The sequence below is a fragment of the Danio rerio genome, chromosome 19 (genome assembly GCF_049306965.1).
Source record: "Danio rerio strain Tuebingen ecotype United States chromosome 19, GRCz12tu, whole genome shotgun sequence".
NCBI classification, from domain to species: Eukaryota; Metazoa; Chordata; class Actinopteri; order Cypriniformes; family Danionidae; genus Danio; species Danio rerio.
This window is the reverse complement of record NC_133194.1, coordinates 30,647,277-30,659,342: the sequence shown is the minus strand read 5'-3', so window position 1 is coordinate 30,659,342 and position 12,066 is coordinate 30,647,277. Positions and strand designations below refer to the sequence as shown.

Sequence of the window (12,066 nt, the reverse complement as noted above, 5' to 3'; positions counted from 1 at the left end):
ACAGGACCATTTTAGTTCGAAAAGACCGCCAAACTCAAACAACAAAACTGTACAGTATATGGCTGTAAAGGGATATTAATCCAATATTAATGTAACTAAAACAAAACAAAAGCCATTTTTTCCTTTTGTGTTGAAATTCTTGAAACAGTTTAGTCTGAAAGAGAGCCGAACTAAAAAAAAAAACAAGAAAAATAAAATAAAAGAGGTGATGTTAATCCAAAACAAATTAAACATATAAGCGATTTACAACTGATTGTCATTCTCTAATTATTTCCAATTCTCTAATTGTCTGATTGTCAGACTCTAGAGTCTCCCTCTACTATCTTTACTATCTTATGAAGAATCCTCTCTGCTTCAGTTCTGCCTCCAACATGCAGTCATTAATTACATTAAGATGGTCCTGGTGTCCACTATAGAGGACATTTAAAAAGAATGATATTTTGAAACACAAACAAGTTAACAGCTTTGAAAGCTAAATGTATTGTTCCTGACACTTTTTTTTTAAAAGCTCAATTTTACATACCTCTCTTCTTTCCAAAAAAATGTGCTTTTTTTGTATGTCGGCCATATTGAATGCAGTGTAAGAAGTGGTTCCTAGCATGCCAGCCAATCAAATGACATATCGCTAGAAACCCCAGGATGTCCTCTGCACAGTACAATAGAACTTGACAGAGTAGCTCAAAAAGTTCAAAGAAAATTCATGAAAACGCAATGTCCACTACAGAGGACACAAGTCAATGGGCGGGGTCTCAGGAGGATATGGACCCTTTAGATACAAACTGGGAAAAGGTATACTGCCCCAATGAGAGCTCTTGTATCTTTATTTCTAAATGTGTACCTGCTTGATGAGTGATATTAAACCTCATTGGTTCTTGTAGAAGCTGAAATCCCATGCAACAAAAAGAATCCATCCCATTGGTTCACACACATAAAAGCAAATCAGCTTAAGATTCCATGACCAACTTTGAATGCTATTCAGTGCTTACTCTAGGATTTTTTTCAGCTGAGGCGGCAGGACTTTTACGCAAATCTACCAACTACCTATGGCGTTATTTCAATGACAAATGGAGAAATGTCGAGAGCCCAGTCTTACATGTCGAGATCGATTTATGTAATACGAGCATGCAAATATCTTTGCTTGTGTGCCGATTTCCTCTGTTCGTGCACAAAACTTCTTGCACGCCGCCTCACATAAACACTGCTGAATTGCGATTTAGTGTATTTATGTAACTAGTATGTCTCCAACATTTATAAGGTGAGACATTTGTTTGCTATAGGCAGGCATATGTATGAACATCTCCAATAGACCTAGAGAGCGGCATTAATGTTTCCTGAAGTGAAACTGCAATACACTCCTGCAAGATAAAGTCATTGTATGCAGAACCACAGACCTTTATCTACACAGCTAATTTCTGGAGTTGAAAAATTAGGAGTTAGGCAAAAAAGTGTGAAAGAGTTAATTTTTTTGAGTTTATTTTTAAACTTTAACACAATTTTGTGTTATGGGATACCCCTTGCTGTGTTGTATTTTGGAGTTCATTCTCTGGTGTTCAGAAACGTGCTTTAACTCCTTACTGGAGTTAAATTTTTAGATAGTCCGCCATTACACAACTCTGCCGAGCAGCACATGAGAACTGGAGTTATGTTCTTCGTTGTGAGGTAGGTAAAAGTGCATTGTTATACAATTAAAAAAGCTTTTTCTAAATGTTGGATGTTTTGTAGCAGAAGTGTGTTTTGCTGTAGCTGTTTCATTTTGTACTGTTAGGCTAGTGACTGCATGTGGCTAACTTAGCATAGCATGTTAGCTTTTCCAATGTGGCTGTTTTGTGCAGTTTTTAAAAAAATTTTGTGGATGTGAACAAGCTAACTCTAGCTAATAATCTTTTCTTCCCCTGTGTTTCTAAAAATGTGTGTTCTGCTGTCAAAAAGAAGTGGTAGGCCTACTTGATCAGATGGAGAAACCTGCTGTTCACATTTCAAATAGGCTAACTTACACAACGAGGTAATGTCATTATCTTTTATCCAGCAATAGAGCTTTATGTCTGTAAGATTTAATATGTGTAATATTGCTCGTGTAATATGTGTAATAGTGACCGTGAGAGTATGCTGTTTTCAGCTATATTTACATTACATTTTCAATCACACTAACATAAGTTGTTAAATAACATTTATCTTTTTTATTTCAGGCCACGATGCTGATAAAAGTGCAATTTGGAGGCAAGAAAAAATATATTAAACTGGAAGAAGATTGTTTCTTGGATTTTTTCAGTGCGGGTGAGTTTTAGTGTAACAGAGTATTTTTAAAAAATTATAATAATAATAATAACAGTCATTTTGAAATTTATTTGATAAATTATACATTGTTGTTATGTTGTAGTCCAGCACAAGTTTGTGATACCAGAGGAGACAGCATCAAAAGCCACAGATGACCATGGAGTTGTTATTTCAATGGGGATGTATTTCAAGAACTTGCAACAACCAAAGAAACATGTCATCCACACTAATGATGGTAGGTTATTTAAGAACATTTTTATAGATTTTGAAAAATGGTCTCATGACTCAGAGTGAAAGTGTGCATTTCAGAACCATTTGCTGACACGTGTTGTTGTTGTTTTTTCATCAGATTTGACTGTCCTGCAGCAAGGGGCTGTTGAAGTGCCCTCCTCCCCAAGTATGACAGATACATTGTCTGTGTCAAGCAGTTTGAGCAGCAGTGATTCTGGATCTCAAATTATTCAACCTTTAATGGGCAGTGTCCAAAAAAATGTAAGTTTTTTTTAAACTTCCATATACATAGATATTATACCGTAAACATTACAAAATAATGTTACAAAATGAATGCATTTTAAAGTAAAAAATAGTATAAACACAGTTATTAGATTAAGTTTTTTTTTTGTTAAAAAGTATTAATTTTGGTTATTTTTCTAAATACTTTTTTTTTCTTCGTTTCAGAAAATCGAGCAAATTCTAACTTCAAAGCCTGCAGAGTTGACTGTGATTAAGGAGTATGACAAGATATTTTTTTGCTGCTTTTGATTCCTGTGAAGTTAATTTTATATAATGTAATGTGTTGATTGTCTCATGCAATTTTACTAAGCCATTGGTTTTAGTTGGCACTAGCTGCTAACATATATTAATTGTAAATGTTTTGCTGTTAGATTTAATGCTGTGATGACAATTAATTTCAAAGTGTGTACATCGATGGAAATTCTAAATCTAATGTGTGGATTTGCATGAATAAAAGCAGTAAGTAAAGAGTATTGCATCAGTTCAATCATTTTCAGTTATTTTATATATATATATATATATATATATATATATATATATATATATATATATATATATATATATATATATATATATATATATTGTTTGAAGTACACTTTAACTCTAAAAAGTGTTACATTTTAACATTGGTAAGGAGTTTATATTATACCCAAATGTAAAAGTACTCTTTGTAGGATTACAATTTTAACTCCAGAAAGTGTTATAATCTAACTAAAAAAAATGTGTTAAAATTCAACTCCAAAAGCAGAGTGATTTTAACTCTGAATGGGAGTACATTTGATGGTCACGCATGTACACTCAGATTGAGTTGATTTTGACTCCCAGGGAGTTTATTCCAAAGACCAGAATTTGCTGTGTATAAATAAAGTATAATTATGGAAACTGTGTTCATCTTAATTGAAAGCAACGTCGTGTTTTCTGGCATCACGCACCTGTCAGTTAGTCAGTCTGTCACCGAGTCAACTTAAAGGATTAAACAAATAATGCACAGCTCTACTATAATAACAGAAAAGTTTGTGCTGTTATAATTCACTTACCTTTTAATATGTTTTGGTGCGATTATGACCCTCTATTTAAAAAAACAACGACTGAATGTTTTATATGAGAAGCTGTAATGTAGCTGTGGCAGGATCAATCTTGGTATGGCGCCCTGTCATGGAAGCATGAATGTAGCGGAAACCATGCTATTAATGTTCTCTCGGTGTTCATTTTGTAATAGTAGCCTAAATTAAATCTGTATATCATATAAAGCGATCACATCATTTCAGAAGACTGGGATTTTTGTTTTAAATCTCTTTATGTACATTTTGAGTTGAAGGACTTTCAATCAACCTTGTAGTTTTGATTTAAAAAATATCTTAATTTGTGTTTTAAAATTAAATGAAAGTCTGGTTAATCTGGAATTACAGAATTTGCATTTGTAGGGGAATCAACTCAGTTTTAAATCATATCAGTAATTTTAACATTTGTTCATTCATTTATTTTCTTATCGGCTTAGTCCCTTTATTAATCTGGGGTCGCCACAGCAGAATGAACCGCCAACTTATCCAGCACATGTTTTACACAGCGGATGCCCTTCCAGCTGCAACCCATCTCTGGGAAACATCCATACACACTCATTCACACTCATACACTATGGACAATTTAGCCTGCCTAATTCACCTGTACAACATATCTTTGGACTGCGGGGGAAACTGGAGCACCCAAAGGAAACCCATATGAACGTGGAGAAAACATGCAAACTCCACACAGAAACGCCAACTGACCCAGCCGAAGCTCGAACCAGCAACCTTTTTGCTGTGAGGCGACAGCACTACCTACTGCGCCACTGCGTCACCCTAATTTTAACATAATTAAAACAAATAATCTTCAATTGAATAAGTGATCACATTTAATCACTGGGATGCAATAAGTGCTGTAGTAATGACAACGTGATAAGTGCTGTACCTTGACATACTGCACGGTGCTCTCCACTGATAATGGCACTCTTGATAAATATGAGCAAAGTAGAATGAAAAAAAGATTTTTCACCTTTTGGATTGTTTGCTCTAGATATTAACAAACTGAAGATGCTTGAGGTTGTTTTGAATTAGAGGTGATCTTGAAACCCCTTCAAAACTGTATTTGTGGTGATGTTAGTGACGTTAGATATTAGAGGCCTTCTAACCAAAACTTCTTGGAGATTTGCAGGTAAATTTTGCTATGCTCTTACGGCTGAAACAAGACACACAGCTCTGTTCTTTGGTTTTACTAATTTTAATAAACCGAGTTTGGCCAATTTGTTATCTCATATTTATACTACAGGGCTGTTGAATTCTTGATTCTGATTGGCTGATGAGCCTTCTAAGGTGTAAGGTCCATATCACTACCCCAAATGATTTCAGTTATGTCTTAATCAAGCAAATATATCAAAACAAAACAAAAGCCCTTCAATGAGATGTGTAAGAAACTAATCCTACAGACAGGAGAGGTTCAGGACTAAAACATCCAACATCTGAAAAATGTCTTCAGGGATAACAACTGTGGAATAAGCAATGGTGCATTGGATTACAAAGCATACAAGCACAGCAATTTGTTGATTAGTTATTATTTGTTGATTGAGATAAGTAAAAAAAAAAAAAATCATAGAGCAATATTTGACCATCGGTTATTACGTTAGATGTCCTAGTCCTTATTTGAAGGCTGAGAGGGAGGACATGAATGTCAATGTCAGGGACATATCTTATAGCTCATAGTAACATGTTACAGTAGCTAATTCTTCGCAAATAATTTTGAGCATACGTATTTTCGAGTAGCTTAATTATCCCTGTGAAGCACACGTCACTGTCCTCAGGATTACACAGAGGAATGAAGGCTCCGACAACTGTCACAGAGTTACTATCAAAGTCCTTGTAAGGCAAGTTACTTCACTTGCCGGCCATCTTCGAAACACCTCTCAGACTTGTAAGTGTCTCATTTCTTCAAATGGTAAAAACTCAATATATCTAAAACTGTTTGCCAGGCTAATGATTAAAGTTCAAATTTGGAATCACCAACGCAATTTATCAACAACTGTTCCTTACATTTTCTGAAATGTTCAAATCAAACAAATTAACATTTTTTCAGGTTTTCCAAGCTAATGTTAGCATGTGCACCTGAAGGAAATTCAACCTCCTTCATGGCTGTTTCTGAAGGATACGATCAGAAGTCGGCCTGTCAATCAAACTATATGTAGCTACCATAAGAATCAGTAACTTACTACACATGATTTTCTCAAAATAGACCCTCTTCTGATTGGGCTGGTCTTCTGATGTAACTCCCAACTTATTTCTCATGAAAAATCTCCTCCCAAAATTACAGTGACCTCTTTGTTTACAAGTTTGTGGGCATTTAAATGGTTGCCATCAAATTTGTGTTTGAATAGTGAAGGCGGAAATTCATGAGGTCAAATGGAACAGACTTTGCATCCTTTCTTTACAGATTACAAAACCTGAGAACAGTTGTTTTCAAGTGTAGTTCGCTTGTTTAAAAATAGATACTTCAAGTTATATGTAGATATATTTCTCATGTCTGAGAGGAAAGTATTAGCTGAGAGTCCAGCGTGTTTGCCAGCACCAGAAGGTTGATGATAATTACGTTGCAGAAACTGCTGGAAAACCACAAATCTGGACTGAGCCTCTAACTTGGAGAATTGTCAGTCTGTAGTGACCAGTGACACCCATTACATTTTTCCCCATTTAAACCTACACTGCCCTGTCCTGCCATCAATCCCAAATGTAAGAGCAACAAATAATAACTTGACTTCTAGTTGATCATTTAGAAAAGTGGCAGATCTGTTGATCTGCATCCTAATCATCACAAATGCTGCAGAAGACCTATTCATGGACCCAAGATTCTTACAGAAATCAGTCAACTCTGGTAAAGAAAAAAACATGGTTTAGAAATTCCATTTCGTATAGTTGCGTGCAGGAGATCTGCAGAGTGGATGGCAACATCAACAGCCTGAGGTAGCAAGACATTTGTGCTGCCCATCACATTACAAACTACAGGAGAGGGCAAAGAATGTCCAGCAAGAACGCTTTCTTTGCCACTCCAGATGACTTTATAAATAAGTTATTTGAGTCATATTTTATATTGGTAAAATAAGCGTAATCTAAAGGCTTTTGTCTTTCATATAAGCCACTTCTGATACCAAATGATCAACTAGAAGTCAAGTGTATTATTTGTTGTTCCTAAAACTTGGATAGGCGCCAAGACTTTTGTCAGGTAGTGTACATACTACACACATCTTCTTTATTCTATAATATCTGTAACTATGGTTACTACTAATGTTTGAAGGAAATGTGTTTATATACTTTGGAACTGCCTATTCATTAATTTATTCTTGCAAACCTTCCAGCCAATCAGAATCAAGAATTTTAAAAGACCAACAGACAACAATAGAAGTAATACATACCTCAAGTGCTATGCCTACAGTTGGGTGTGCTTTATTTTCTAATTATTCAAAGGCCTATGATCAATTACACACCCCTGTAACAAAAAAGGTAGATATCCATAGGGATGAAAATAATTGTGAAACACATATTTTTAACAAGATTATTATTATTATTTTTTTTTTATAAAAATTTGCAGTATTTACATTTTACAGCCTTCTTTGCTAACATTTACCAAGGGTACCAATATTATTGAAGGCCACTGTCTGAGACCCCCCAGACATAGACCACCAAAGTCTAGACATCCGTCCCATCCAGTGTCACCCCTGCTCTCCATGAGTCAACCTCCATTTGTTCATCCCTCTCCTCACTGATGGAGTATCCCATGACACTAATGAATCTCAAATTATTTGGACAACTATTGGACAGCTTGTCAGCACACCATTTGATCCCAGCATCTCTTTTCGACCGCCCAGTTCTACATCTGTTAGCTTGTGATAAGAAAATGGCCCGTAACCTCGCAGCGGCTCGTCTTGTTGATAACTGATGCTTTTTTCTTCTTCTTTAACGCAGTACTGAGTCATTGATGGGTGGATAAATTACCCTGGTGTTTGTCTATTGACCTCCCTGAGAGACGGACAGCCGTCAATACCGTTCCACTTCTCTCTTTTCCCTGGAGGCTCACTATGATTTCAGTCGTAAAGCGCTTGGAGAATCAGGAGGAAGAGAAACAGGACACCCACCAACTGTTTATGTGAGCGTTCACAAGCTGGTCAGGGTTAATATGGCCCATTTGACTCAATTACATAAAGCACTGACTGGGGAAGAGGATGAAAGGATGATCAAATGTCGCTCTTTGACTCTCAAACCTGGAGAGAACAGCTTAGGAAGCATTTTAAGGCATCGTATGTATGTTCATGATTTCATGAATGATTCATGCAAAGATGGATTCTAGCTAGGCTTTAATTGTTTGGCCAATTTCGGAGCCAAAATGTAAAAAATGGTAGTTAATGAAATATTGGAAAAGCAAAATTATATTAGTTGAACGAATATTCTTGCTTAGACTTAATTAGGAGAACATATTAAGTTATGAATAAAAGGAATTTAATTAAATTCCATATATTCCATTCAGGTTTATACTGGTCATTCTCAATGTATGTTTATGTTCATATAATTATGAAATCAAATACAATTTCACAACAATACTAGACGAAAAAAAACATTTTTTGTGTTTGTGATTTATGTGTAATTTGAAATTTCAAACAATGTCTCAATTTTATTTAATAAAATAAGATAACAGTCAAAATGTTGACTATTTGCTCACATTTTCCAGTTAATAAGAAGCTTAATATCCATTAAAAAGAAGATGCAATTTTGTTTTAGAAATGTTAATTGAAATATTACGTTTTTGACAATTAGAGCCAATTAGAGCTCAGGTCAAAACTAAATACTACACTTTCAGAAATGAAAGTACAAAATCTGTCACTGGGGCAGTACCTTTTCAAAATATACATATTTGTCCCTAACAATTCTTTTAAAATGTACATATAAATAGCTAAAAAGAACCAATGTGTACCTCACAGTAACTTAAGGGTACAAAAGTCAAGCTTAAAAGTACAAAAGGTACAAAAATGTACCCTAAGGTACGAATGTCCACCAGTATGGTACAAAAGTTTACTTTTTGGAAAGGTATACCTCAGTGACAGATTTATTTCTGAGAGTGTACAGATTTTAAATTCATCATGAGGTTTAAATTTGTTAAGCATAGTGTGGAATGTGTACTCTTTCTAAATACTCTAAAGGTATTTTTAAATTAATTTATTATTATTTATTTATTTTTATTGTATGAGATTTATGATTCCACTTTATATTACAATCTACTCCTTTAATATGTGCATATATCATGTTTACATACACTGAAAACAAATGTATTAACTTTATTATTTACTAAAATTACTTCAACTGAAATTGGATAAAAAGAAACAAAGTTAAAATGTAATTCATTTAATAATAATAATAATAATTCGTTACATTTATATAGCGCTTTTCTGGGCACTCAAAGCGCTTTACACAATGGGGGGGGAATCTCCTCATCCACCACCAGTGTGCAGCATCCACCTGGATGACGCGACGGCAGCCATTTTGCGCCAGACCGCACACCACACACCAGCTGATTGGTGGAGAGGAGACAGAGTGATGATATGCCAATCATGATATGGGGAGGGTTAGGAGGCCATGATGGACAGAGGCCAGTGGGCAGATTTGGCCAGGATGCCAGGGTTAAACCCCTACTCTTTTTCGAAGGACATCCTGGGATTTTTAACGACCACAGAGAGTCGGGACCTCGGTTTAACGTCTCATCCGAACGACGGCGCTCACTGAGCAGTATAGAGTCCCCGTCACTATACTGGGGCATTAGGACCCACACAGACCGCACGTTGGGTGCCCCCTGCTGGCCTCACTAACACCACTTCCGGCAGCAACCTAGCTTTCCCAAGTGGTCTCCCATCCAGGTACTGACCGGGCGCAGCCCTGCTTAGCTTCAGTGGGCGACCATGTGAGAGTTGCAGAGAGCTAGCTGCCGGTTAGGTATAGCGAGCTGAATTAGTTTGTTTATTCTTTCAAATTTAGCAGAGTAAGGAAATACAGGGTTGTATGTTTACTAGTGTCGGGGGTAACACATTAAATGTAATGCAAGTTACATAATAATATTGAGTAAAGTAACACATTACTTTAAAAATTAAGTAACAATTTTTAAGTTACTTTTTTAAAAATGTAACGAGTTACTTTTTAGATTAATTAATACACATTTAAAAATAGTTGAACGTTAAATCACACTTAATGAAAAAATGAGCTCCCCGCGAGAACAGACAAAAACTAAGATGGCAGAGACACATTTCTGTGATGGAAGTATTCTCATTATTTTGAACACATAAAAAGAAAAGGGGGTAGTCTCAATGCACGGTGATTCTACTGAACTAATAAGACAAAAATACAAAAGTAGCAAACACATTGCCTTCAACTTTCATTATTCTGTATATACGGCATGTATAGCGTCAGCAAGTTCTAAGAAGGTAACATTATTCTAATTTTTATATTAATTATTTTAAGGTAAATGGAGGTGTAAATTATACAGTGTATAATTGTAATTGCAGAGCTCCTCTATTTAAAAAATAATAAAAGAATACCCTGCAAGTTTTGTACAACTCAGCTTCATTGTGAAAACGTACCTCTATATACATTTCGGGAGAGCCAAATACGTCCCAGGACCTACGTTTTTTTTTTTTTTTTTTTTTCACAAATCACCTAGAGGCAACTGTTTTTGCTTTTTGAAATCTCAATTTTCTGTCACAAGTGCCATTCATACCTGCTGTTTTAACGTAAATCCACCAGAGGCTGCTGTTGACTGACTGTTTGACTGACTTACCGACCGACTGACTCACCCTCCTCCTTCCCTAAACCCAACCAAAAGTATTTTCAAAAGCACCGATAAACTCAACCACCCACATCCCTAAACCCAATTAAAAATTTTCAAAATGCAATGCAGAAGAAGAAAAGCCCTTGCCTGATTTGTATCACGTTTTCAGATTTTACTACATTCCCTGTTATTCACTTATTTTATTTTTTGCTTCTGTTATTGTCTTATCTGCTTTCTGTAACTGTTCATCACTGGACTTGAACCCCGTCTTAGTGATCAACTCCTCTCTGCATATCAAGTCCACCGATATGCATGGTGAGCTACCTGGACAAACTGGAAACAGCGGGAAAGTCGTCCATTTGGAAGAAAGTGGTCAGCTGGTAAGCACCAAAAAGAGCGACAAGTATGGCGACAAGATGAAGTGGAGCCATACGTACTTCCGGCTACATAATTTGTGATCTCCAGAAATGCTGGTTCTGAAAGAGATCAAGCCTCAGTTAGGTATAAATAGCAACTCAAAAGTAACATAACGCACTACTTTCCTTAAAAAAGTAACGCAAGTTCTTTTCAGCGTTGTCCCTTTATTAACCCGGGGTCCCCTCAACAGAATGAACCACCAACTTATCTAGCATATGTTCTACATAGCTGCAACCCATCACTGGGAAACATCCATACATTCTCATTCACACACAAACACTACTGACAATTTGAGCTTACCCAATCCACCTATACCACATGTCTTTGGACTGTGAGGGAAACTGGAGCACCCAGAGGAAACACATGCCAACATGGAGAGAATATACAAACTCCACACAGAAATGCCAACTGACCCAGCTGAGGCTCGAAACAGCAACTTTCTTGCTGTGAGGCGATCGAGCTACAGTATACCCACTGCACCACCGTGATGCCTTATTGTAATGCATTACTTTCAAAAGTAACTTCCCCAAACACTGTGTTAAGGTTAGGTTTAAGAGTAGGTTTAAGGATACTACCTTGTTTTTACTTAGTTTATGTAATGTCTATGATACATCTACATATATAAATATGCATAAATATATTTTTTTATGTTCTGTTTATACAGTCAACAATGTACATATTAAAATCACCTAGATAATAATTTATTGTTTACTTTATTTTTCACTTATTTAATGATATGTATGTACTCTAAACCACAAAAATAATAATAATAATAAAGGTCATCCTGATAACAGAACCGTGAAACAAAGTGATAATATTAAATCATTTGCAATTACTCAAAGATTATAAAAGATACATAAGTTTAACTGTAAAAAAAAAAAAAAAAAAACATATTGCTAAAGCCTAAAAATTAAGAAACAAACCCCAAAACTCAACCTTGAAAATTGAAAGTCATACAAAGCAAGGCCATTTTTTGTTGATGTTTTTGAACACATCTCAGAGGTTTGATTCACACATCATTTTTACTTCTAA

The 12,066-nt window shown here is 35.6% G+C and overlaps 1 long non-coding RNA gene across 2 annotated transcripts; it reads left to right on the top strand.

The window, feature by feature from the left end:
• The first annotated feature begins 1,531 nt into the window (after window positions 1-1,531).
• On the top strand, window positions 1,532-3,259 carry LOC141379110 (uncharacterized). Of its 2 annotated transcripts, none has more exons than XR_012395097.1 (6): window positions 1,532-1,659; window positions 1,930-2,002; window positions 2,187-2,274; window positions 2,378-2,509; window positions 2,624-2,766; window positions 2,953-3,259. It is a non-coding gene; the product is annotated as an uncharacterized lncRNA (long non-coding RNA). The 2 variants fall into 2 exon arrangements; XR_012395098.1 differs by having other exon boundaries at window positions 1,577-1,659; window positions 1,933-2,002; window positions 2,953-3,252.
• Window positions 3,260-12,066: the final 8,807 nt, after the last annotated feature.